The sequence below is a fragment of the Mobula birostris genome, chromosome 11 (genome assembly GCF_030028105.1).
Source record: "Mobula birostris isolate sMobBir1 chromosome 11, sMobBir1.hap1, whole genome shotgun sequence".
Lineage (NCBI taxonomy): Eukaryota > Metazoa > Chordata > Chondrichthyes > Myliobatiformes > Myliobatidae > Mobula > Mobula birostris.
Genome location: NC_092380.1, coordinates 20638043 through 20663460, shown reverse-complemented (window position 1 = coordinate 20663460; position 25418 = coordinate 20638043). Strand labels below are relative to the sequence as shown.

The following is a 25418-nucleotide window of genomic DNA, read 5'->3' as shown; positions in this document are numbered from 1 at the left end:
GCCTGCTCCCACTCCCCCTGCAGACTTTTGTGCAGACAGGACAGCGTGACCAGCCTCCCACGACCAGGAGAGCAGTGCAAGTTGAGCCAGCCTCTGAGACCGACCTGGGAGCCAGCCGAGGAAGCCGGCAGCCTTGACGTAGGCAGTGTGCCAGTGACGTAGGCGCCCGTAGGTACGGCCCCACTCCCAGATGATTGGTGGATCACTGGCAGCTTTACATAGCCTCTGACAAGTTGCACTCAGGACGGACCAGGTAGGCAACAGCTGTCCAGCACACCCACCGATCCCAGACAACCTAGGGGAGAGCTGCCAGCGGGCCAGGGCAGCAAGGTCTTTGCCAGGCCTCCTGCTTCAATCTAAACACCAGAGGCTAGGCAGGATGTAGCCGACTCAAGAGGCCGCCTGCATCGCTTCTCGGCCTTTTGGCTAAGATCAAGTGTAGTATCTGTTCTTATCAGACCAGAAGGCGGAGGAGGAGAGTTCGCGCTGACGCAGGGGTGGATCCTAATGCTGATTGGCCTCCAATCTAACACCCCATACCAGCGACGACAGCAGTGAGTTAGAAGATGGCAGCAGCGAGCAGTACATCAGCTCGAGGCCAGGGTATCAAGAACACTGTCAGGCTGACAGTGCGAGACCGGAACGGGGGCACCGGCTTCACCCGAGAGACCTTCATCCGGAAGGTCTTGCTGGATTGCTGCGGATTTACGCCCGATGACATCTACTGCGTCCAGGACTTCGCAGGCTTCTTCGATGTCACTTTCCGGCAGGCTGCAGGGTGGCAGAAGCTGTACCAGCAGCTTCAGCTGAAGGGGACAGAGGCGCCGCTGTCGCTGCTGAAAGCACAGCCCCTCTTTGCAACGGCTACGCAACAGGAAAGGACAATCACGGTGCACATGTTCAACCCGCACGTGCCAGTGGTAGATGTCCTTACGTTCCTCGCTCGGTATGTGGAGAGCGTAGGAACACCAGCAGACGTGAAGGACGGGCTGGGAATCTGGACCAGCAAACGGCAGGTGAAGGTGAAGCTGAGGTTGGATTCCAACGGCGGCATCATCCACCCCCCCTCCGTCTTCGCCATCGGAGGGAACCGAGGGTACATGGTGTACGCGGGACAACCCAGGGTGTGCCGAAACTGCGGCAAGGAAGGGCACATCGCAGCCCAGTGCAGGGTGGTGATGTGCAAGAACTGTAAAATGGAAGGCCACCTGACCAAAGACTGCACGCAGGCCAAGGCCTGCAACCTCTGCGGACAGGCCGGCCACCTGTACAGAGCCTGCCCGAAGCGTGGGGGCACCTACGCACAGGCGACCAGGGGAGGTGCTGGCCCTGAAAGGGCCCAGGCTGATGCGGACGTACCCGCCAGCGCTGCAGATGAGGCACCCGACAGGACGGATGACGAGACCAGGGAGGAAGGTGCAAGCACCCCAAGACCTGCCACCCCACTGCAGACCCTCCAGGACCAGGCAAACGACGAGCAGGAGTCCATGGAGGAGGGGAGAGCTGAGGCGGAAACCGAATGGAAGGTCGTGAAACGAAAAAAGACCCAAAAGGCGGCGGCCAAGCGACAGAAGGCGGAGCAACGCCAGAAAAGGGCAGGGAACCACGCAGCCCCTGGTACCCTGTCCTCTTCAGAGGAGGAAGGAGTTGGGGGAGGCCAGCAGCCCCGGCGGAAGAAGCGGCTGGCAGAACAGGTGGAGAGGAGGAGAGAGAGGGGAGAAAGTCTGCTGGCCACCCCCCAAGTACAGGAGGCGGAGAGCAGCAGACGCACAGAGCTCCGGGAACCCGGGAGCAGAGCCACGGCTGGTACCCAGCAGCCGGAAGGGGAAGCAGCCCAGGAAGTCAGCAACCCCCCGGGCCCAGACCCAGAACCAGAACGGCCACACACGGAGGAGTACTACCAGCAGTACCTGAGCCCACAGGAGGTGGAAAACTTCACAAAGGCGGTGGGGATGAAGGCTCAGGATGGCAAGAGTGAGGACGGAGAGCAGCCAAAATAAAAGACTTAACGATGGCAGACCTTAAATTGGCGTGCTTGAATGTGCGAAGTTTGAAGAGTACTGGGCGATGCGTCAGCACGCTCCAGTACCTGGACACTGTAAAGGCCGATGTGACCTTCCTCCAGGAGTGTGGACTACCACATCTCCGTAACTACCGGAGGTGGTCACGGTGGTGGAAAAAAGGTTTGTCGGTGTGGTCGGGGGGCAACGATTGTCGCGCTTCTGGCCTGGGGATTCTGCTGCGGGGAGGCAACTTCTCAATCACCCAAGTGAAAGAGGTGGTTGCGGGGCGCCTCCTGGTAGCAGACGTCAAATACCGGGGCACTCCGCTCCAGCTGATCAACATGTACGCCTCCCCCGTGCGGAGCGAGCGGCTGGCCGTCTTCGAGCAGCTCCCACAGCTGCTGGTGACGACCCAGCCGGTCGTTCTGGCCGGAGACTTCAATTGCACCATTGATGCGGCTGGAGGACCCGGCAGTGCCGACGGCAGGCTAGACAGTACCTCTAGACTCCTGAGGGAAATGGTGAAGACAGCCAAGCTGCGCGACGCCTTTGGCACCCCCACAGGTGGAGCACAGCCGCAAGCCACCTGGACACGATCGGACGGCTCAGCCCGCTCCCGGATCGACTTCCTCTTCCTGTCTGAGTCCCTCACGGTCAGGTCCACTGACGTCACGCCGGTGTTCTTCTCTGACCACTGCCTTCTGAGAGCCACCTGTCACCTACGGGAGGACCAGAAGGCAGGCAGGGGGACGTGGAAGCTGAACGTAAAGCTGCTGACCCCAGAGAACATCGAGGAACTAGAGAGGGAGTACACAGGTTGGAGAACCTTGAAAGCCTTCTTTGATTCCCCGGTTCACTGGTGGGAAGCCACCAAGGAGAACATTAAGAGGTTCTTCATCCGCAAGGGTATTCAGAAGGCAAGGCAGGAGCAGAGGGAACTGCGTAAACTCCAGACAGAGTTGCAGCAACTTCTCCTTCTGCAGTCGAAGGGGGTGGATGTCAGGGAGGAACTGCGAGAGGTGAAGGGCCGGCAAGCCCAGCACCTCGCCGCTGAATCCTCCAAGATCATCTTCCGATCAAGGGTCCAAACCGTGGAGCAGGACGAGACGTGCTCACGCTTCTTCTTCCAAAAGGTGCACAGGGGGAGCTCTGTGATCCACAACCTTAAGGAAGAGGACGGCTCAGTCGCGTCCTCGCAGACCGACATACTGAGGATCTGCAAGTCCTTCTATGCCGGTCTGTACGAGGAAAAGGCCACAGAATCCACAGCCTCCCGCAACTTCCTGTCGTCTATCACGCAGGTCTTAGACGACGGCAAGCGGGAGAGTCTGGATCAGCCACTGACCCTGGACGAGCTGACAGGCTCCATCCGTTCCTTCGGGTCGGGTAAGACTCCCGGAAGCGACGGCTTACCGGCCGAGTTGTACTCGGCTCTGTGGAACTGGATGGGCCCAGACCTGCTGGAAGTGTACAACGCTATGCTTCTGGCCGGCAGTATGTCTGAGTCCATGAGGAAGGGCATCATCACCCTCATCTACAAGCAGAAGGGGGAAAGGGAGGACATTAGGAATTGGAGACCCATCTCTCTCCTGAATGTGGACTACAAGATCCTGTCCAAGGCTATCGCCAACAGGGTCAAGTCTGCTCTGGGACAGGTGATCCACCCGGACCAAACCTGTGCTGTACCGGGCAGGAAGATCTCAGACAGCCTCGCGCTGCTGAGGGACACCATCGCCTACGTGCAGGACAGGGGGGTGGACGCCTGCCTGGTCAGCTTGGACCAGGAGAAAGCCTTCGACAGGATATCGCACACGTACATGGCGGACGTGCTCTCCAAAATGGGATTTGGGGAGGGAATCCGGAATTGGATCAGACTGCTCTACACAGACATCCGTAGTGCAGTCCAGGTCAACGGGTGGGAAACAGACAGCTTCCCCATCAGGTCTGGAGTCAGGCAGGGCTGCCCCCTCTCCCCTGTCTTGTTTGTCTGCTGCATAGAACCCTTTGTGGAAGCCATCAGGAGGGATGAGGGCATAAGAGGGGTGACGCTGCCAGGCAGTGGAGGGACCCAAGTGAAAACCTCCCTGTACATGGACGACGTCACCGTCTTCTGCTCTGATCCGAGGTCAGTTCGCAGGTTGATTGGCACCTGCGAACAGTTCGAGCTAGCGTCGGGGGCCAGGGTCAACCGCACGAAGAGCGAAGCCATGCTCTTTGGCAACTGGCCCGACCGATCCAGCGTCCCCTTCACCATCAGGTCTGACCACGTGAAGGTGTTGGGGATCTGGTTCGGAGGGGCGGAGGCGTGCAACAAGAACTGGCAGGAGCGGACTGCCAAGGTGAAACAGAAACTGGGACTGTGGGGAGGGCGCTCCCTGTCGATAACGGGCAAGAACCTGGTCATCAGGTGTGAGGTGCTCTCAGGGCTGCTGTACTTGGCGCAGGTCTGGCCCGTCCCCCGCTCCTACAGCTCGGAAATCACCCGGGCTGTCTTCAGATTCGTCTGGGGATCCAAGATGGAGCGGGTGAGACGGACCGCCATGCACAAGTCCCTGGACAACGGGGGCAAGAACGTCCCCAATGTCGCCCTCACCCTGATGGCCAGCTTCGTATGTGGCTGCATCAGGTTGTGTGTAGAGCCCAGGTATGTGGGCACCAAGTACCACTATGTGCCCAGGTTCTACCTGTCGCCCTGGCTGCGAAGGATGGGTCTGGCCCCACTCCCGCGCAACGCCCCAGTCAGCTGGTCGTTGCCGGCATACCTATCCCACGTAGCAAAGTTCTTCCAGGAGAACGCCTTTGACCACAAGGCCATCAGGCAGTGGTCGGCACGAAGTGTCCTGCAGGCACTGCAGGAGAAGGACGTGATGGACACAGTGGGGTGGTTCCCTGAGCAGACTGTCCAGTTCATCTGGCAAAATGCCTCATCGCCAGATCTCACCAACAGGCACCAAGACCTCGCCTGGCTGGCAGTGAGAGGGGCCCTCCCAGTCAGAGCCCTCCTGTACGCCCGGAACGTCGTCTCCGCACCCCACTGCCCACGGGAGGACTGCAGTGAGGAGGAGTCTGTGACCCACCTCTTTGCACACTGCCAGTTCGCAAAGAGGGTGTGGAGGAGGATGGACGGGCTAGTGTCACGTTTCATCCCCAGCAGCTGCGTGACAGAGGACTCTCTGATCTACGGGCTGTTCCCGGGGACGCACACGGAGACCAACATCCGGTGCTGCTGGCAGATCATCAACTCGGTGAAAGACGCTCTTTGGTCAGCCCGAAACTTGATCATCTACCAGCACATGGAGATGTCCGTGGGAGAATGCTGCCGACTGGCACACTCTCGGCTGCAGGAGTACGTGCTGAGGGACGCACTGAAACTTGGTGCAGCCACCGCAAGGGCCCGGTGGGGAAGGACCACAGTATAGGTTTCTCCACCCGTGGGAGGGGGAGGGGTCGGTGGGCGAGGAGTATACCCCTCAACAATGAGATGCTAAGCTGAACTACTGGAGTGCCACGTGGGTGGCTATAAACACGGGTATTTTACTGAGTATAATGGAAACGTATGTAAAGGATGAAAAGTTATTGAATGGTTTATTGTATATATTTATTTTTGAATAAAGTATATTTTGAAAAAAAAAAAAAAAAAAAAAAAAAAAAAAAATCTGTTCTTATCAGTTTAATATCTGATACGTCCCTTATCTGGGGACCATATATTAAATTGATTTTTGGAACAGGGAGATGGAATAGGGGCTTGCTCCGTCCACTCCACGCATCGACCCGGTATTGCAGTGCCTCTGGGAACGGTGCACTCCCCTTCTGGGGAATTTCAAAGTAGCAAAGAAAAGAAAAACGACGAAAGCTCCATCAGGCGGCGGCGGCGGCACAGCAGCACAGACAAGCATGCACGCACATGGAGAGAGAGGAGAGCTGCTTGCTCTACACCTCTCCTGTGTCTGTGTCTGTCTGTCGATACAGCTCACTCACTCACTCACTCACGCAATGTGCAGACAACTCAACAACAGCACGGGCATCATATCTGGGCCGTTTGGCTAAGATCAAGTGCACATCCGGGCTGCAACCAGATCAGGTGCTGCAGGCAAGGCAGCAACTTCATGAGAGATGCCCCTTGGCATTCATTCCTGAAGCAAACTGCTCAACCGGCGCACTCATTCTGATGCCTGCTCACTCGGCTGCTGCCTGCACCAAGCACAGAAGCAGAGTGAAGTGGAGCAGGCCGAAAGACCTTTTCTGTCCCGCCACACTCGCTCCACTTCTCAGGCTCAGGCTTCTCAGCTGCTCCTTGAAGCCAACGGAGGACGCGACGGACGGACGGACGGATGGACGGGCGGGCGAAGGAAGGAAGGAAGGAAGGAAGGAAGGAAGGAAGGAAGGAACGAACGATATCGAGTCACTGGCTCTGCTGCAATTTCACCAGCAGCCAGCCAGCCTGTCGGACAGGCAGGCTCGTTCAAGTGTGCCAGCAGCCAGGGCACGCGGACGGGAGGGAGGAAGGAAGGAAGGGAGGGAGGCATCCGATGGAGCCCGGCTACAGAGCAACGGGGCGCCGCCGCCGCCGGCACAACAGGGCCCGGTGCTCCTGCACCCTGCATCCTCCCCGCCTGCACCAGACTGCCAAGACTGCTGCTCTCCTGCCCAGACAGACAGACCAGCTACAAGCATCACCACCTAGCCATAGCATCAGCAAAACTCTGCCTACCTGCCCTGCCCTGGCCTGGCCTGGCCTCCTGGCCTCCTCTGATGCGTCTGCCTGCCCCAGGCCCAAAGCCCCGCCCACCGTTCAAGGTAAGGCAGAGGCACAACCCCCCACTCCACCCACTCAGACCTCCCCAATATACATCGGCAGTGCAGTGCATCTCTAGCCTCGCTCAGAATCACGTCCCAAACCCCAAGATCACTCAAACGTCTCATGCTTACACCTACCTACTCGGCGTCCAGCTTTGGCGCACGTCTCCACAATTGCCACATCCGTCCACGTGCCCCTGCTTCACGCACGGCACTGTGCCTCCCTCCGGCAGGCATTTCGCCGATCCGTTTCCTGTTTCACAACCAAGGCATAATCAGTACCCCTTTCCTTCCACGGCGCGCACACGCGCCCACCCACTCCACCACTGAGCCATGCCGGCCAAAAACGCACCTGCAGAGCAGTGGGGCACAGGGCCGCCGTCAGCCCGCGACACATTTCCCTCCTGCCGTGCCCTCCCTCCTGTTTCTACATCCGTGCACCCACCCCGCTGCAAAACCAGTCAGTCTGCTCAGGCGTCAGCACAGAGGCATAATGAAGGGCCTCGGCCCTTCTCCCTTTACTGCCCTCTGTACAGCTTGGCAGATCCCTCAGCACTCCGTGTGCACGTGTGTCTGTGACTCTGTGTGTGTGTGTGTGTGTGTGAGAGAGAGAGATTGAGTGAGTGAGTGAGTGAGTGAGTGAGTGAGTGAGTGAGAGAGAGAGAGACAGACCCTGCCAGATCCCTCAGCATTCCATGTGTGTTTGTGTCGGTGGGTGAGAGAGACAGAGACAGAGACAGAGAGACAGACAGACACACACACACACACACACACACCCCCACCCACCTCCACACACCCCCGTGTGCACGTGTGTCTGTGACTCTGTGTGTGTGTGAGATTGAGTGAGAGAGAGAGACAGACCCTGCCAGATCCCTCAGCATTCCATGTGTGTTTGTGTCGGTGGGTGAGAGAGACAGAGACAGAGACAGACACAGAGAGACAGACACACACACACACACAAACACACACACACACCCACCCCCACACACCCCCGTGTGCACGTGTGTCTGTGACTCTGTGTGTGTGTGAGATTGAGTGAGTGAGAGAGAGAGACAGACCGACCCTGCCAGATCCCTCAGCATTCCATGTGTGTTTGTGTCGGTGGGTGAGAGAGACAGAGACAGACACAGAGAGACAGACAGACACACACACACACCCACCCACCCCCATCCACCCTGGTAAAAAAAGGTGGTGGGGGAGCAGGGGAGAAGACACCACTGTGTCCAATGATAGCCTGTGCAGACGCAAAGTCTACAGCTTCTGTGAGATGAAACAAACTCAAGCCACTCAACAATTGTAATTCCACACACATCAAAATAAAGGCACAGAGGTGTGAATGGCTGCACTTCAGCCTTCGGCTTGGAGAGCACACCCATTGTTTCTCCTCAGGCACACCTGTAGCTGACATCTTCCTATTCCCAAGCTTGCCAGGAGGCTTTTCTGCCCGCGGACTTTGGCCACGTCCACAAACCTCGTAACCGGTCTTGAGCGGCGCACGTGGCCTCTGCCTTTGTCGCCCGGTGCAGTCCCATCCGCTCGCTCCCTCCCGGAGAGGGCAGAGCCTCCGAAGGAGACCGTTCAGCTGGATGCGCCAGCCAGCTGGGGCACGCAAAGCCGAGAGGCGCGCTCTCTTTGCCGAGTGCAGGGACGCCCTTGAAGGGCCGAGCGGCCTGCTCCCACTCCCCCTGCAGACTTTTGTGCAGACAGGACAGCGTGACCAGCCTCCCACGACCAGGAGAGCAGTGCAAGTTGAGCCAGCCTCTGAGACCGACCTGGGAGCCAGCCGAGGAAGCCGGCAGCCTTGACGTAGGCAGTGTGCCAGTGACGTAGGCGCCCGTAGGTACGGCCCCACTCCCAGATGATTGGTGGATCACTGGCAGCTTTACATAGCCTCTGACAAGTTGCACTCAGGACGGACCAGGTAGGCAACAGCTGTCCAGCACACCCACCGATCCCAGACAACCTAGGGGAGAGCTGCCAGCGGGCCAGGGCAGCAAGGTCTTTGCCAGGCCTCCTGCTTCAATCTAAACACCAGAGGCTAGGCAGGATGTAGCCGACTCAAGAGGCCGCCTGCATCGCTTCTCGGCCTTTTGGCTAAGATCAAGTGTAGTATCTGTTCTTATCAGTTTAATATCTGATACGTCCCTTATCTGGGGACCATATATTAAATTGATTTTTGGAACAGGGAGATGGAATAGGGGCTTGCTCCGTCCACTCCACGCATCGACCCGGTATTGCAGTGCCTCTGGGAACGGTGCACTCCCCTTCTGGGGAATTTCAAAGTAGCAAAGAAAAGAAAAACGACGAAAGCTCCATCAGGCGGCGGCGGCGGCACAGCAGCACAGACAAGCATGCACGCACATGGAGAGAGAGGAGAGCTGCTTGCTCTACACCTCTCCTGTGTCTGTGTCTGTCTGTCGATACAGCTCACTCACTCACTCACTCACGCAATGTGCAGACAACTCAACAACAGCACGGGCATCATATCTGGGCCGTTTGGCTAAGATCAAGTGCACATCCGGGCTGCAACCAGATCAGGTGCTGCAGGCAAGGCAGCAACTTCATGAGAGATGCCCCTTGGCATTCATTCCTGAAGCAAACTGCTCAACCGGCGCACTCATTCTGATGCCTGCTCACTCGGCTGCTGCCTGCACCAAGCACAGAAGCAGAGTGAAGTGGAGCAGGCCGAAAGACCTTTTCTGTCCCGCCACACTCGCTCCACTTCTCAGGCTCAGGCTTCTCAGCTGCTCCTTGAAGCCAACGGAGGACGCGACGGACGGACGGACGGATGGACGGGCGGGCGAAGGAAGGAAGGAAGGAAGGAAGGAAGGAAGGAAGGAAGGAACGAACGATATCGAGTCACTGGCTCTGCTGCAATTTCACCAGCAGCCAGCCAGCCTGTCGGACAGGCAGGCTCGTTCAAGTGTGCCAGCAGCCAGGGCACGCGGACGGGAGGGAGGAAGGAAGGAAGGGAGGGAGGCATCCGATGGAGCCCGGCTACAGAGCAACGGGGCGCCGCCGCCGCCGGCACAACAGGGCCCGGTGCTCCTGCACCCTGCATCCTCCCCGCCTGCACCAGACTGCCAAGACTGCTGCTCTCCTGCCCAGACAGACAGACCAGCTACAAGCATCACCACCTAGCCATAGCATCAGCAAAACTCTGCCTACCTGCCCTGCCCTGGCCTGGCCTGGCCTCCTGGCCTCCTCTGATGCGTCTGCCTGCCCCAGGCCCAAAGCCCCGCCCACCGTTCAAGGTAAGGCAGAGGCACAACCCCCCACTCCACCCACTCAGACCTCCCCAATATACATCGGCAGTGCAGTGCATCTCTAGCCTCGCTCAGAATCACGTCCCAAACCCCAAGATCACTCAAACGTCTCATGCTTACACCTACCTACTCGGCGTCCAGCTTTGGCGCACGTCTCCACAATTGCCACATCCGTCCACGTGCCCCTGCTTCACGCACGGCACTGTGCCTCCCTCCGGCAGGCATTTCGCCGATCCGTTTCCTGTTTCACAACCAAGGCATAATCAGTACCCCTTTCCTTCCACGGCGCGCACACGCGCCCACCCACTCCACCACTGAGCCATGCCGGCCAAAAACGCACCTGCAGAGCAGTGGGGCACAGGGCCGCCGTCAGCCCGCGACACATTTCCCTCCTGCCGTGCCCTCCCTCCTGTTTCTACATCCGTGCACCCACCCCGCTGCAAAACCAGTCAGTCTGCTCAGGCGTCAGCACAGAGGCATAATGAAGGGCCTCGGCCCTTCTCCCTTTACTGCCCTCTGTACAGCTTGGCAGATCCCTCAGCACTCCGTGTGCACGTGTGTCTGTGACTCTGTGTGTGTGTGTGTGTGTGTGAGAGAGAGAGATTGAGTGAGTGAGTGAGTGAGTGAGTGAGTGAGTGAGTGAGTGAGTGAGTGAGTGAGAGAGAGAGAGACAGACCCTGCCAGATCCCTCAGCATTCCATGTGTGTTTGTGTCGGTGGGTGAGAGAGACAGAGACAGAGACAGAGAGACAGACAGACACACACACACACACACACACACACCCACCCACCTCCACACACCCCCGTGTGCACGTGTGTCTGTGACTCTGTGTGTGTGTGAGATTGAGTGAGAGAGAGAGACAGACCCTGCCAGATCCCTCAGCATTCCATGTGTGTTTGTGTCGGTGGGTGAGAGAGACAGAGACAGAGACAGACACAGAGAGACAGACACACACACACACACAAACACACACACACACCCACCCCCACACACCCCCGTGTGCACGTGTGTCTGTGACTCTGTGTGTGTGTGAGATTGAGTGAGTGAGAGAGAGAGACAGACCGACCCTGCCAGATCCCTCAGCATTCCATGTGTGTTTGTGTCGGTGGGTGAGAGAGACAGAGACAGACACAGAGAGACAGACAGACACACACACACACCCACCCACCCCCATCCACCCTGGTAAAAAAAGGTGGTGGGGGAGCAGGGGAGAAGACACCACTGTGTCCAATGATAGCCTGTGCAGACGCAAAGTCTACAGCTTCTGTGAGATGAAACAAACTCAAGCCACTCAACAATTGTAATTCCACACACATCAAAATAAAGGCACAGAGGTGTGAATGGCTGCACTTCAGCCTTCGGCTTGGAGAGCACACCCATTGTTTCTCCTCAGGCACACCTGTAGCTGACATCTTCCTATTCCCAAGCTTGCCAGGAGGCTTTTCTGCCCGCGGACTTTGGCCACGTCCACAAACCTCGTAACCGGTCTTGAGCGGCGCACGTGGCCTCTGCCTTTGTCGCCCGGTGCAGTCCCATCCGCTCGCTCCCTCCCGGAGAGGGCAGAGCCTCCGAAGGAGACCGTTCAGCTGGATGCGCCAGCCAGCTGGGGCACGCAAAGCCGAGAGGCGCGCTCTCTTTGCCGAGTGCAGGGACGCCCTTGAAGGGCCGAGCGGCCTGCTCCCACTCCCCCTGCAGACTTTTGTGCAGACAGGACAGCGTGACCAGCCTCCCACGACCAGGAGAGCAGTGCAAGTTGAGCCAGCCTCTGAGACCGACCTGGGAGCCAGCCGAGGAAGCCGGCAGCCTTGACGTAGGCAGTGTGCCAGTGACGTAGGCGCCCGTAGGTACGGCCCCACTCCCAGATGATTGGTGGATCACTGGCAGCTTTACATAGCCTCTGACAAGTTGCACTCAGGACGGACCAGGTAGGCAACAGCTGTCCAGCACACCCACCGATCCCAGACAACCTAGGGGAGAGCTGCCAGCGGGCCAGGGCAGCAAGGTCTTTGCCAGGCCTCCTGCTTCAATCTAAACACCAGAGGCTAGGCAGGATGTAGCCGACTCAAGAGGCCGCCTGCATCGCTTCTCGGCCTTTTGGCTAAGATCAAGTGTAGTATCTGTTCTTATCAGTTTAATATCTGATACGTCCCTTATCTGGGGACCATATATTAAATTGATTTTTGGAACAGGGAGATGGAATAGGGGCTTGCTCCGTCCACTCCACGCATCGACCCGGTATTGCAGTGCCTCTGGGAACGGTGCACTCCCCTTCTGGGGAATTTCAAAGTAGCAAAGAAAAGAAAAACGACGAAAGCTCCATCAGGCGGCGGCGGCGGCACAGCAGCACAGACAAGCATGCACGCACATGGAGAGAGAGGAGAGCTGCTTGCTCTACACCTCTCCTGTGTCTGTGTCTGTCTGTCGATACAGCTCACTCACTCACTCACTCACGCAATGTGCAGACAACTCAACAACAGCACGGGCATCATATCTGGGCCGTTTGGCTAAGATCAAGTGCACATCCGGGCTGCAACCAGATCAGGTGCTGCAGGCAAGGCAGCAACTTCATGAGAGATGCCCCTTGGCATTCATTCCTGAAGCAAACTGCTCAACCGGCGCACTCATTCTGATGCCTGCTCACTCGGCTGCTGCCTGCACCAAGCACAGAAGCAGAGTGAAGTGGAGCAGGCCGAAAGACCTTTTCTGTCCCGCCACACTCGCTCCACTTCTCAGGCTCAGGCTTCTCAGCTGCTCCTTGAAGCCAACGGAGGACGCGACGGACGGACGGACGGATGGACGGGCGGGCGAAGGAAGGAAGGAAGGAAGGAAGGAAGGAAGGAAGGAAGGAACGAACGATATCGAGTCACTGGCTCTGCTGCAATTTCACCAGCAGCCAGCCAGCCTGTCGGACAGGCAGGCTCGTTCAAGTGTGCCAGCAGCCAGGGCACGCGGACGGGAGGGAGGAAGGAAGGAAGGGAGGGAGGCATCCGATGGAGCCCGGCTACAGAGCAACGGGGCGCCGCCGCCGCCGGCACAACAGGGCCCGGTGCTCCTGCACCCTGCATCCTCCCCGCCTGCACCAGACTGCCAAGACTGCTGCTCTCCTGCCCAGACAGACAGACCAGCTACAAGCATCACCACCTAGCCATAGCATCAGCAAAACTCTGCCTACCTGCCCTGCCCTGGCCTGGCCTGGCCTCCTGGCCTCCTCTGATGCGTCTGCCTGCCCCAGGCCCAAAGCCCCGCCCACCGTTCAAGGTAAGGCAGAGGCACAACCCCCCACTCCACCCACTCAGACCTCCCCAATATACATCGGCAGTGCAGTGCATCTCTAGCCTCGCTCAGAATCACGTCCCAAACCCCAAGATCACTCAAACGTCTCATGCTTACACCTACCTACTCGGCGTCCAGCTTTGGCGCACGTCTCCACAATTGCCACATCCGTCCACGTGCCCCTGCTTCACGCACGGCACTGTGCCTCCCTCCGGCAGGCATTTCGCCGATCCGTTTCCTGTTTCACAACCAAGGCATAATCAGTACCCCTTTCCTTCCACGGCGCGCACACGCGCCCACCCACTCCACCACTGAGCCATGCCGGCCAAAAACGCACCTGCAGAGCAGTGGGGCACAGGGCCGCCGTCAGCCCGCGACACATTTCCCTCCTGCCGTGCCCTCCCTCCTGTTTCTACATCCGTGCACCCACCCCGCTGCAAAACCAGTCAGTCTGCTCAGGCGTCAGCACAGAGGCATAATGAAGGGCCTCGGCCCTTCTCCCTTTACTGCCCTCTGTACAGCTTGGCAGATCCCTCAGCACTCCGTGTGCACGTGTGTCTGTGACTCTGTGTGTGTGTGTGTGTGTGTGAGAGAGAGAGATTGAGTGAGTGAGTGAGTGAGTGAGTGAGTGAGTGAGAGAGAGAGAGACAGACCCTGCCAGATCCCTCAGCATTCCATGTGTGTTTGTGTCGGTGGGTGAGAGAGACAGAGACAGAGACAGAGAGACAGACAGACACACACACACACACACACACACCCCCACCCACCTCCACACACCCCCGTGTGCACGTGTGTCTGTGACTCTGTGTGTGTGTGAGATTGAGTGAGAGAGAGAGACAGACCCTGCCAGATCCCTCAGCATTCCATGTGTGTTTGTGTCGGTGGGTGAGAGAGACAGAGACAGAGACAGACACAGAGAGACAGACACACACACACACACAAACACACACACACACCCACCCCCACACACCCCCGTGTGCACGTGTGTCTGTGACTCTGTGTGTGTGTGAGATTGAGTGAGTGAGAGAGAGAGACAGACCGACCCTGCCAGATCCCTCAGCATTCCATGTGTGTTTGTGTCGGTGGGTGAGAGAGACAGAGACAGACACAGAGAGACAGACAGACACACACACACACCCACCCACCCCCATCCACCCTGGTAAAAAAAGGTGGTGGGGGAGCAGGGGAGAAGACACCACTGTGTCCAATGATAGCCTGTGCAGACGCAAAGTCTACAGCTTCTGTGAGATGAAACAAACTCAAGCCACTCAACAATTGTAATTCCACACACATCAAAATAAAGGCACAGAGGTGTGAATGGCTGCACTTCAGCCTTCGGCTTGGAGAGCACACCCATTGTTTCTCCTCAGGCACACCTGTAGCTGACATCTTCCTATTCCCAAGCTTGCCAGGAGGCTTTTCTGCCCGCGGACTTTGGCCACGTCCACAAACCTCGTAACCGGTCTTGAGCGGCGCACGTGGCCTCTGCCTTTGTCGCCCGGTGCAGTCCCATCCGCTCGCTCCCTCCCGGAGAGGGCAGAGCCTCCGAAGGAGACCGTTCAGCTGGATGCGCCAGCCAGCTGGGGCACGCAAAGCCGAGAGGCGCGCTCTCTTTGCCGAGTGCAGGGACGCCCTTGAAGGGCCGAGCGGCCTGCTCCCACTCCCCCTGCAGACTTTTGTGCAGACAGGACAGCGTGACCAGCCTCCCACGACCAGGAGAGCAGTGCAAGTTGAGCCAGCCTCTGAGACCGACCTGGGAGCCAGCCGAGGAAGCCGGCAGCCTTGACGTAGGCAGTGTGCCAGTGACGTAGGCGCCCGTAGGTACGGCCCCACTCCCAGATGATTGGTGGATCACTGGCAGCTTTACATAGCCTCTGACAAGTTGCACTCAGGACGGACCAGGTAGGCAACAGCTGTCCAGCACACCCACCGATCCCAGACAACCTAGGGGAGAGCTGCCAGCGGGCCAGGGCAGCAAGGTCTTTGCCAGGCCTCCTGCTTCAATCTAAACACCAGAGGCTAGGCAGGATGTAGCCGACTCAAGAGGCCGCCTGCATCGCTTCTCGGCCTTTTGGCTAAGATCAAGTGTAGTATCTGTTCTTATCAGTTTAATATCTGATACGTCCCTTATCTGGGGACCATATATTAAATTGATTTTTGGAACAGGGAGATGGAATAGGGGCTTGCTCCGTCCACTCCACGCATCGACCCGGTATTGCAGTGCCTCTGGGAACGGTGCACTCCCCTTCTGGGGAATTTCAAAGTAGCAAAGAAAAGAAAAACGACGAAAGCTCCATCAGGCGGCGGCGGCGGCACAGCAGCACAGACAAGCATGCACGCACATGGAGAGAGAGGAGAGCTGCTTGCTCTACACCTCTCCTGTGTCTGTGTCTGTCTGTCGATACAGCTCACTCACTCACTCACTCACGCAATGTGCAGACAACTCAACAACAGCACGGGCATCATATCTGGGCCGTTTGGCTAAGATCAAGTGCACATCCGGGCTGCAACCAGATCAGGTGCTGCAGGCAAGGCAGCAACTTCATGAGAGATGCCCCTTGGCATTCATTCCTGAAGCAAACTGCTCAACCGGCGCACTCATTCTGATGCCTGCTCACTCGGCTGCTGCCTGCACCAAGCACAGAAGCAGAGTGAAGTGGAGCAGGCCGAAAGACCTTTTCTGTCCCGCCACACTCGCTCCACTTCTCAGGCTCAGGCTTCTCAGCTGCTCCTTGAAGCCAACGGAGGACGCGACGGACGGACGGACGGATGGACGGGCGGGCGAAGGAAGGAAGGAAGGAAGGAAGGAAGGAAGGAAGGAAGGAACGAACGATATCGAGTCACTGGCTCTGCTGCAATTTCACCAGCAGCCAGCCAGCCTGTCGGACAGGCAGGCTCGTTCAAGTGTGCCAGCAGCCAGGGCACGCGGACGGGAGGGAGGAAGGAAGGAAGGGAGGGAGGCATCCGATGGAGCCCGGCTACAGAGCAACGGGGCGCCGCCGCCGCCGGCACAACAGGGCCCGGTGCTCCTGCACCCTGCATCCTCCCCGCCTGCACCAGACTGCCAAGACTGCTGCTCTCCTGCCCAGACAGACAGACCAGCTACAAGCATCACCACCTAGCCATAGCATCAGCAAAACTCTGCCTACCTGCCCTGCCCTGGCCTGGCCTGGCCTCCTGGCCTCCTCTGATGCGTCTGCCTGCCCCAGGCCCAAAGCCCCGCCCACCGTTCAAGGTAAGGCAGAGGCACAACCCCCCACTCCACCCACTCAGACCTCCCCAATATACATCGGCAGTGCAGTGCATCTCTAGCCTCGCTCAGAATCACGTCCCAAACCCCAAGATCACTCAAACGTCTCATGCTTACACCTACCTACTCGGCGTCCAGCTTTGGCGCACGTCTCCACAATTGCCACATCCGTCCACGTGCCCCTGCTTCACGCACGGCACTGTGCCTCCCTCCGGCAGGCATTTCGCCGATCCGTTTCCTGTTTCACAACCAAGGCATAATCAGTACCCCTTTCCTTCCACGGCGCGCACACGCGCCCACCCACTCCACCACTGAGCCATGCCGGCCAAAAACGCACCTGCAGAGCAGTGGGGCACAGGGCCGCCGTCAGCCCGCGACACATTTCCCTCCTGCCGTGCCCTCCCTCCTGTTTCTACATCCGTGCACCCACCCCGCTGCAAAACCAGTCAGTCTGCTCAGGCGTCAGCACAGAGGCATAATGAAGGGCCTCGGCCCTTCTCCCTTTACTGCCCTCTGTACAGCTTGGCAGATCCCTCAGCACTCCGTGTGCACGTGTGTCTGTGACTCTGTGTGTGTGTGTGTGTGTGTGAGAGAGAGAGATTGAGTGAGTGAGTGAGTGAGTGAGTGAGTGAGTGAGTGAGTGAGTGAGTGAGTGAGAGACAGACCCTGCCAGATCCCTCAGCATTCCATGTGTGTTTGTGTCGGTGGGTGAGAGAGACAGAGACAGAGACAGAGAGACAGACAGACACACACACACACACACACACACACCCACCCACCTCCACACACCCCCGTGTGCACGTGTGTCTGTGACTCTGTGTGTGTGTGAGATTGAGTGAGAGAGAGAGACAGACCCTGCCAGATCCCTCAGCATTCCATGTGTGTTTGTGTCGGTGGGTGAGAGAGACAGAGACAGAGACAGACACAGAGAGACAGACACACACACACACACAAACACACACACACACCCACCCCCACACACCCCCGTGTGCACGTGTGTCTGTGACTCTGTGTGTGTGTGAGATTGAGTGAGTGAGAGAGAGAGACAGACCGACCCTGCCAGATCCCTCAGCATTCCATGTGTGTTTGTGTCGGTGGGTGAGAGAGACAGAGACAGACACAGAGAGACAGACAGACACACACACACACCCACCCACCCCCATCCACCCTGGTAAAAAAAGGTGGTGGGGGAGCAGGGGAGCAGGGGAGAAGACACCACTGTGTCCAATGATAGCCTGTGCAGACGCAAAGTCTACAGCTTCTGTGAGATGAAACAAACTCAAGCCACTCAACAATTGTAATTCCACACACATCAAAATAAAGGCACAGAGGTGTGAATGGCTGCACTTCAGCCTTCGGCTTGGAGAGCACACCCATTGTTTCTCCTCAGGCACACCTGTAGCTGACATCTTCCTATTCCCAAGCTTGCCAGGAGGCTTTTCTGCCCGCGGACTTTGGCCACGTCCACAAACCTCGTAACCGGTCTTGAGCGGCGCACGTGGCCTCTGCCTTTGTCGCCCGGTGCAGTCCCATCCGCTCGCTCCCTCCCGGAGAGGGCAGAGCCTCCGAAGGAGACCGTTCAGCTGGATGCGCCAGCCAGCTGGGGCACGCAAAGCCGAGAGGCGCGCTCTCTTTGCCGAGTGCAGGGACGCCCTTGAAGGGCCGAGCGGCCTGCTCCCACTCCCCCTGCAGACTTTTGTGCAGACAGGACAGCGTGACCAGCCTCCCACGACCAGGAGAGCAGTGCAAGTTGAGCCAGCCTCTGAGACCGACCTGGGAGCCAGCCGAGGAAGCCGGCAGCCTTGACGTAGGCAGTGTGCCAGTGACGTAGGCGCCCGTAGGTACGGCCCCACTCCCAGATGATTGGTGGATCACTGGCAGCTTTACATAGCCTCTGACAAGTTGCACTCAGGACGGACCAGGTAGGCAACAGCTGTCCAGCACACCCACCGATCCCAGACAACCTAGGGGAGAGCTGCCAGCGGGCCAGGGCAGCAAGGTCTTTGCCAGGCCTCCTGCTTCAATCTAAACACCAGAGGCTAGGCAGGATGTAGCCGACTCAAGAGGCCGCCTGCATCGCTTCTCGGCCTTTTGGCTAAGATCAAGTGTAGTATCTGTTCTTATCAGTTTAATATCTGATACGTCCCTTATCTGGGGACCATATATTAAATTGATTTTTGGAACAGGGAGATGGAATAGGGGCTTGCTCCGTCCACTCCACGCATCGACCCGGTATTGCAGTGCCTCTGGGAACGGTGCACTCCCCTTCTGGGGAATTTCAAAGTAGCAAAGAAAAGAAAAACGACGAAAGCTCCATCAGGCGGCGGCGGCGGCACAGCAGCACAGACAAGCATGCACGCACATGGAGAGAGAGGAGAGCTGCTTGCTCTACACCTCTCCTGTGTCTGTGTCTGTCTGTCGATACAGCTCACTCACTCACTCACTCACGCAATGTGCAGACAACTCAACAACAGCACGGGCATCATATCTGGGCCGTTTGGCTAAGATCAAGTGCACATCCGGGCTGCAACCAGATCAGGTGCTGCAGGCAAGGCAGCAACTTCATGAGAGATGCCCCTTGGCATTCATTCCTGAAGCAAACTGCTCAACCGGCGCACTCATTCTGATGCCTGCTCACTCGGCTGCTGCCTGCACCAAGCACAGAAGCAGAGTGAAGTGGAGCAGGCCGAAAGACCTTTTCTGTCCCGCCACACTCGCTCCACTTCTCAGGCTCAGGCTTCTCAGCTGCTCCTTGAAGCCAACGGAGGACGCGACGGACGGACGGACGGATGGACGGGCGGGCGAAGGAAGGAAGGAAGGAAGGAAGGAAGGAAGGAAGGAAGGAACGAACGATATCGAGTCACTGGCTCTGCTGCAATTTCACCAGCAGCCAGCCAGCCTGTCGGACAGGCAGGCTCGTTCAAGTGTGCCAGCAGCCAGGGCACGCGGACGGGAGGGAGGAAGGAAGGAAGGGAGGGAGGCATCCGATGGAGCCCGGCTACAGAGCAACGGGGCGCCGCCGCCGCCGGCACAACAGGGCCCGGTGCTCCTGCACCCTGCATCCTCCCCGCCTGCACCAGACTGCCAAGACTGCTGCTCTCCTGCCCAGACAGACAGACCAGCTACAAGCATCACCACCTAGCCATAGCATCAGCAAAACTCTGCCTACCTGCCCTGCCCTGGCCTGGCCTGGCCTCCTGGCCTCCTCTGATGCGTCTGCCTGCCCCAGGCCCAAAGCCCCGCCCACCGTTCAAGGTAAGGCAGAGGCACAACCCCCCACTCCACCCACTCAGACCTCCCCAATATACATCGGCAGTGCAGTGCATCTCTAGCCTCGCTCAGAATCACGTCCCAAACCCCAAGATCACTCAAACGTCTCATGCTTACACCTACCTACTCGGCGTCCAGCTTTGGCGCACGTCTCCACAATTGCCACATCCGTCCACGTGCCCCTGCTTCACGCACGGCACTGTGCCTCCCTCCGGCAGGCATTTCGCCGATCCGTTTCCTGTTTCACAACCAAGGCATAATCAGTACCCCTTTCCTTCCACGGCGCGCACACGCGCCCACCCACTCCACCACTGAGCCATGCCGGCCAAAAACGCACCTGCAGAGCAGTGGGGCACAGGGCCGCCGTCAGCCCGCGACACATTTCCCTCCTGCCGTGCCCTCCCTCCTGTTTCTACATCCGTGCACCCACCCCGCTGCAAAACCAGTCAGTCTGCTCAGGCGTCAGCACAGAGGCATAATGAAGGGCCTCGGCCCTTCTCCCTTTACTGCCCTCTGTACAGCTTGGCAGATCCCTCAGCACTCCGTGTGCACGTGTGTCTGTGACTCTGTGTGTGTGTGTGTGTGTGTGAGAGAGAGAGATTGAGTGAGTGAGTGAGTGAGTGAGTGAGTGAGTGAGTGAGTGAGTGAGTGAGTGAGAGAGAGAGAGACAGACCGACCCTGCCAGATCCCTCAGCATTCCATGTGTGTTTGTGTCGGTGGGTGAGAGAGACAGAGACAGACACAGAGAGACAGACAGACACACACACACACCCACCCACCCCCATCCACCCTGGTAAAAAAAGGTGGTGGGGGAGCAGGGGAGAAGACACCACTGTGTCCAATGATAGCCTGTGCAGACGCAAAGTCTACAGCTTCTGTGAGATGAAACAAACTCAAGCCACTCAACAATTGTAATTCCACACACATCAAAATAAAGGCACAGAGGTGTGAATGGCTGCACTTCAGCCTTCGGCTTGGAGAGCACACCCATTGTTTCTCCTCAGGCACACCTGTAGCTGACATCTTCCTATTCCCAAGCTTGCCAGGAGGCTTTTCTGCCCGCGGACTTTGGCCACGTCCACAAACCTCGTAACCGGTCTTGAGCGGCGCACGTGGCCTCTGCCTTTGTCGCCCGGTGCAGTCCCATCCGCTCGCTCCCTCCCGGAGAGGGCAGAGCCTCCGAAGGAGACCGTTCAGCTGGATGCGCCAGCCAGCTGGGGCACGCAAAGCCGAGAGGCGCGCTCTCTTTGCCGAGTGCAGGGACGCCCTTGAAGGGCCGAGCGGCCTGCTCCCACTCCCCCTGCAGACTTTTGTGCAGACAGGACAGCGTGACCAGCCTCCCACGACCAGGAGAGCAGTGCAAGTTGAGCCAGCCTCTGAGACCGACCTGGGAGCCAGCCGAGGAAGCCGGCAGCCTTGACGTAGGCAGTGTGCCAGTGACGTAGGCGCCCGTAGGTACGGCCCCACTCCCAGATGATTGGTGGATCACTGGCAGCTTTACATAGCCTCTGACAAGTTGCACTCAGGACGGACCAGGTAGGCAACAGCTGTCCAGCACACCCACCGATCCCAGACAACCTAGGGGAGAGCTGCCAGCGGGCCAGGGCAGCAAGGTCTTTGCCAGGCCTCCTGCTTCAATCTAAACACCAGAGGCTAGGCAGGATGTAGCCGACTCAAGAGGCCGCCTGCATCGCTTCTCGGCCTTTTGGCTAAGATCAAGTGTAGTATCTGTTCTTATCAGTTTAATATCTGATACGTCCCTTATCTGGGGACCATATATTAAATTGATTTTTGGAACAGGGAGATGGAATAGGGGCTTGCTCCGTCCACTCCACGCATCGACCCGGTATTGCAGTGCCTCTGGGAACGGTGCACTCCCCTTCTGGGGAATTTCAAAGTAGCAAAGAAAAGAAAAACGACGAAAGCTCCATCAGGCGGCGGCGGCGGCACAGCAGCACAGACAAGCATGCACGCACATGGAGAGAGAGGAGAGCTGCTTGCTCTACACCTCTCCTGTGTCTGTGTCTGTCTGTCGATACAGCTCACTCACTCACTCACTCACGCAATGTGCAGACAACTCAACAACAGCACGGGCATCATATCTGGGCCGTTTGGCTAAGATCAAGTGCACATCCGGGCTGCAACCAGATCAGGTGCTGCAGGCAAGGCAGCAACTTCATGAGAGATGCCCCTTGGCATTCATTCCTGAAGCAAACTGCTCAACCGGCGCACTCATTCTGATGCCTGCTCACTCGGCTGCTGCCTGCACCAAGCACAGAAGCAGAGTGAAGTGGAGCAGGCCGAAAGACCTTTTCTGTCCCGCCACACTCGCTCCACTTCTCAGGCTCAGGCTTCTCAGCTGCTCCTTGAAGCCAACGGAGGACGCGACGGACGGACGGACGGATGGACGGGCGGGCGAAGGAAGGAAGGAAGGAAGGAAGGAAGGAAGGAAGGAAGGAACGAACGATATCGAGTCACTGGCTCTGCTGCAATTTCACCAGCAGCCAGCCAGCCTGTCGGACAGGCAGGCTCGTTCAAGTGTGCCAGCAGCCAGGGCACGCGGACGGGAGGGAGGAAGGAAGGAAGGGAGGGAGGCATCCGATGGAGCCCGGCTACAGAGCAACGGGGCGCCGCCGCCGCCGGCACAACAGGGCCCGGTGCTCCTGCACCCTGCATCCTCCCCGCCTGCACCAGACTGCCAAGACTGCTGCTCTCCTGCCCAGACAGACAGACCAGCTACAAGCATCACCACCTAGCCATAGCATCAGCAAAACTCTGCCTACCTGCCCTGCCCTGGCCTGGCCTGGCCTCCTGGCCTCCTCTGATGCGTCTGCCTGCCCCAGGCCCAAAGCCCCGCCCACCGTTCAAGGTAAGGCAGAGGCACAACCCCCCACTCCACCCACTCAGACCTCCCCAATATACATCGGCAGTGCAGTGCATCTCTAGCCTCGCTCAGAATCACGTCCCAAACCCCAAGATCACTCAAACGTCTCATGCTTACACCTACCTACTCGGCGTCCAGCTTTGGCGCACGTCTCCACAATTGCCACATCCGTCCACGTGCCCCTGCTTCACGCACGGCACTGTGCCTCCCTCCGGCAGGCATTTCGCCGATCCGTTTCCTGTTTCACAACCAAGGCATAATCAGTACCCCTTTCCTTCCACGGCGCGCACACGCGCCCACCCACTCCACCACTGAGCCATGCCGGCCAAAAACGCACCTGCAGAGCAGTGGGGCACAGGGCCGCCGTCAGCCCGCGACACATTTCCCTCCTGCCGTGCCCTCCCTCCTGTTTCTACATCCGTGCACCCACCCCGCTGCAAAACCAGTCAGTCTGCTCAGGCGTCAGCACAGAGGCATAATGAAGGGCCTCGGCCCTTCTCCCTTTACTGCCCTCTGTACAGCTTGGCAGATCCCTCAGCACTCCGTGTGCACGTGTGTCTGTGACTCTGTGTGTGTGTGTGTGTGTGTGAGAGAGAGAGATTGAGTGAGTGAGTGAGTGAGTGAGTGAGTGAGTGAGAGAGAGAGAGACAGACCCTGCCAGATCCCTCAGCATTCCATGTGTGTTTGTGTCGGTGGGTGAGAGAGACAGAGACAGAGACAGAGAGACAGACAGACACACACACACACACACACACACCCCCACCCACCTCCACACACCCCCGTGTGCACGTGTGTCTGTGACTCTGTGTGTGTGTGAGATTGAGTGAGAGAGAGAGACAGACCCTGCCAGATCCCTCAGCATTCCATGTGTGTTTGTGTCGGTGGGTGAGAGAGACAGAGACAGAGACAGACACAGAGAGACAGACACACACACACACACAAACACACACACACACCCACCCCCACACACCCCCGTGTGCACGTGTGTCTGTGACTCTGTGTGTGTGTGAGATTGAGTGAGTGAGAGAGAGAGACAGACCGACCCTGCCAGATCCCTCAGCATTCCATGTGTGTTTGTGTCGGTGGGTGAGAGAGACAGAGACAGACACAGAGAGACAGACAGACACACACACACACCCACCCACCCCCATCCACCCTGGTAAAAAAAGGTGGTGGGGGAGCAGGGGAGAAGACACCACTGTGTCCAATGATAGCCTGTGCAGACGCAAAGTCTACAGCTTCTGTGAGATGAAACAAACTCAAGCCACTCAACAATTGTAATTCCACACACATCAAAATAAAGGCACAGAGGTGTGAATGGCTGCACTTCAGCCTTCGGCTTGGAGAGCACACCCATTGTTTCTCCTCAGGCACACCTGTAGCTGACATCTTCCTATTCCCAAGCTTGCCAGGAGGCTTTTCTGCCCGCGGACTTTGGCCACGTCCACAAACCTCGTAACCGGTCTTGAGCGGCGCACGTGGCCTCTGCCTTTGTCGCCCGGTGCAGTCCCATCCGCTCGCTCCCTCCCGGAGAGGGCAGAGCCTCCGAAGGAGACCGTTCAGCTGGATGCGCCAGCCAGCTGGGGCACGCAAAGCCGAGAGGCGCGCTCTCTTTGCCGAGTGCAGGGACGCCCTTGAAGGGCCGAGCGGCCTGCTCCCACTCCCCCTGCAGACTTTTGTGCAGACAGGACAGCGTGACCAGCCTCCCACGACCAGGAGAGCAGTGCAAGTTGAGCCAGCCTCTGAGACCGACCTGGGAGCCAGCCGAGGAAGCCGGCAGCCTTGACGTAGGCAGTGTGCCAGTGACGTAGGCGCCCGTAGGTACGGCCCCACTCCCAGATGATTGGTGGATCACTGGCAGCTTTACATAGCCTCTGACAAGTTGCACTCAGGACGGACCAGGTAGGCAACAGCTGTCCAGCACACCCACCGATCCCAGACAACCTAGGGGAGAGCTGCCAGCGGGCCAGGGCAGCAAGGTCTTTGCCAGGCCTCCTGCTTCAATCTAAACACCAGAGGCTAGGCAGGATGTAGCCGACTCAAGAGGCCGCCTGCATCGCTTCTCGGCCTTTTGGCTAAGATCAAGTGTAGTATCTGTTCTTATCAGTTTAATATCTGATACGTCCCTTATCTGGGGACCATATATTAAATTGATTTTTGGAACAGGGAGATGGAATAGGGGCTTGCTCCGTCCACTCCACGCATCGACCCGGTATTGCAGTGCCTCTGGGAACGGTGCACTCCCCTTCTGGGGAATTTCAAAGTAGCAAAGAAAAGAAAAACGACGAAAGCTCCATCAGGCGGCGGCGGCGGCACAGCAGCACAGACAAGCATGCACGCACATGGAGAGAGAGGAGAGCTGCTTGCTCTACACCTCTCCTGTGTCTGTGTCTGTCTGTCGATACAGCTCACTCACTCACTCACTCACGCAATGTGCAGACAACTCAACAACAGCACGGGCATCATATCTGGGCCGTTTGGCTAAGATCAAGTGCACATCCGGGCTGCAACCAGATCAGGTGCTGCAGGCAAGGCAGCAACTTCATGAGAGATGCCCCTTGGCATTCATTCCTGAAGCAAACTGCTCAACCGGCGCACTCATTCTGATGCCTGCTCACTCGGCTGCTGCCTGCACCAAGCACAGAAGCAGAGTGAAGTGGAGCAGGCCGAAAGAC

At 58.0% G+C, this 25418-nt stretch overlaps 6 non-coding genes and 2 pseudogenes across 6 annotated transcripts; all 8 read left to right on the top strand.

The window, feature by feature from the left end:
* The first annotated feature begins 406 nt into the window (after positions 1-406).
* LOC140205616 (U2 spliceosomal RNA) lies at positions 407-538 on the top strand (annotated as a pseudogene).
* Positions 539-5597: 5059 nt separating this feature from the next.
* Positions 5598-5811, top strand: LOC140205609 (U2 spliceosomal RNA; annotated as a pseudogene).
* Positions 5812-8874: 3063 nt separating this feature from the next.
* On the top strand, positions 8875-9065 carry LOC140205666 (U2 spliceosomal RNA). The gene has a single exon (XR_011887933.1). It is a non-coding gene; the product is annotated as a U2 spliceosomal RNA (small nuclear RNA).
* A 3079-nt stretch (positions 9066-12144) lies between these two features.
* Positions 12145-12335, top strand: LOC140205664 (U2 spliceosomal RNA). The gene has a single exon (XR_011887931.1). It is a non-coding gene; the product is annotated as a U2 spliceosomal RNA (small nuclear RNA).
* A 3059-nt stretch (positions 12336-15394) lies between these two features.
* Positions 15395-15585, top strand: LOC140205663 (U2 spliceosomal RNA). The gene has a single exon (XR_011887930.1). It is a non-coding gene; the product is annotated as a U2 spliceosomal RNA (small nuclear RNA).
* A 3079-nt stretch (positions 15586-18664) lies between these two features.
* On the top strand, positions 18665-18855 carry LOC140205662 (U2 spliceosomal RNA). Its single transcript, XR_011887929.1, has one exon. It is a non-coding gene; the product is annotated as a U2 spliceosomal RNA (small nuclear RNA).
* Positions 18856-21548: 2693 nt separating this feature from the next.
* On the top strand, positions 21549-21739 carry LOC140205661 (U2 spliceosomal RNA). Its single transcript, XR_011887928.1, has one exon. It is a non-coding gene; the product is annotated as a U2 spliceosomal RNA (small nuclear RNA).
* Positions 21740-24798: 3059 nt separating this feature from the next.
* On the top strand, positions 24799-24989 carry LOC140205660 (U2 spliceosomal RNA). The gene has a single exon (XR_011887927.1). It is a non-coding gene; the product is annotated as a U2 spliceosomal RNA (small nuclear RNA).
* The last annotated feature ends 429 nt before the right edge of the window (positions 24990-25418 follow it).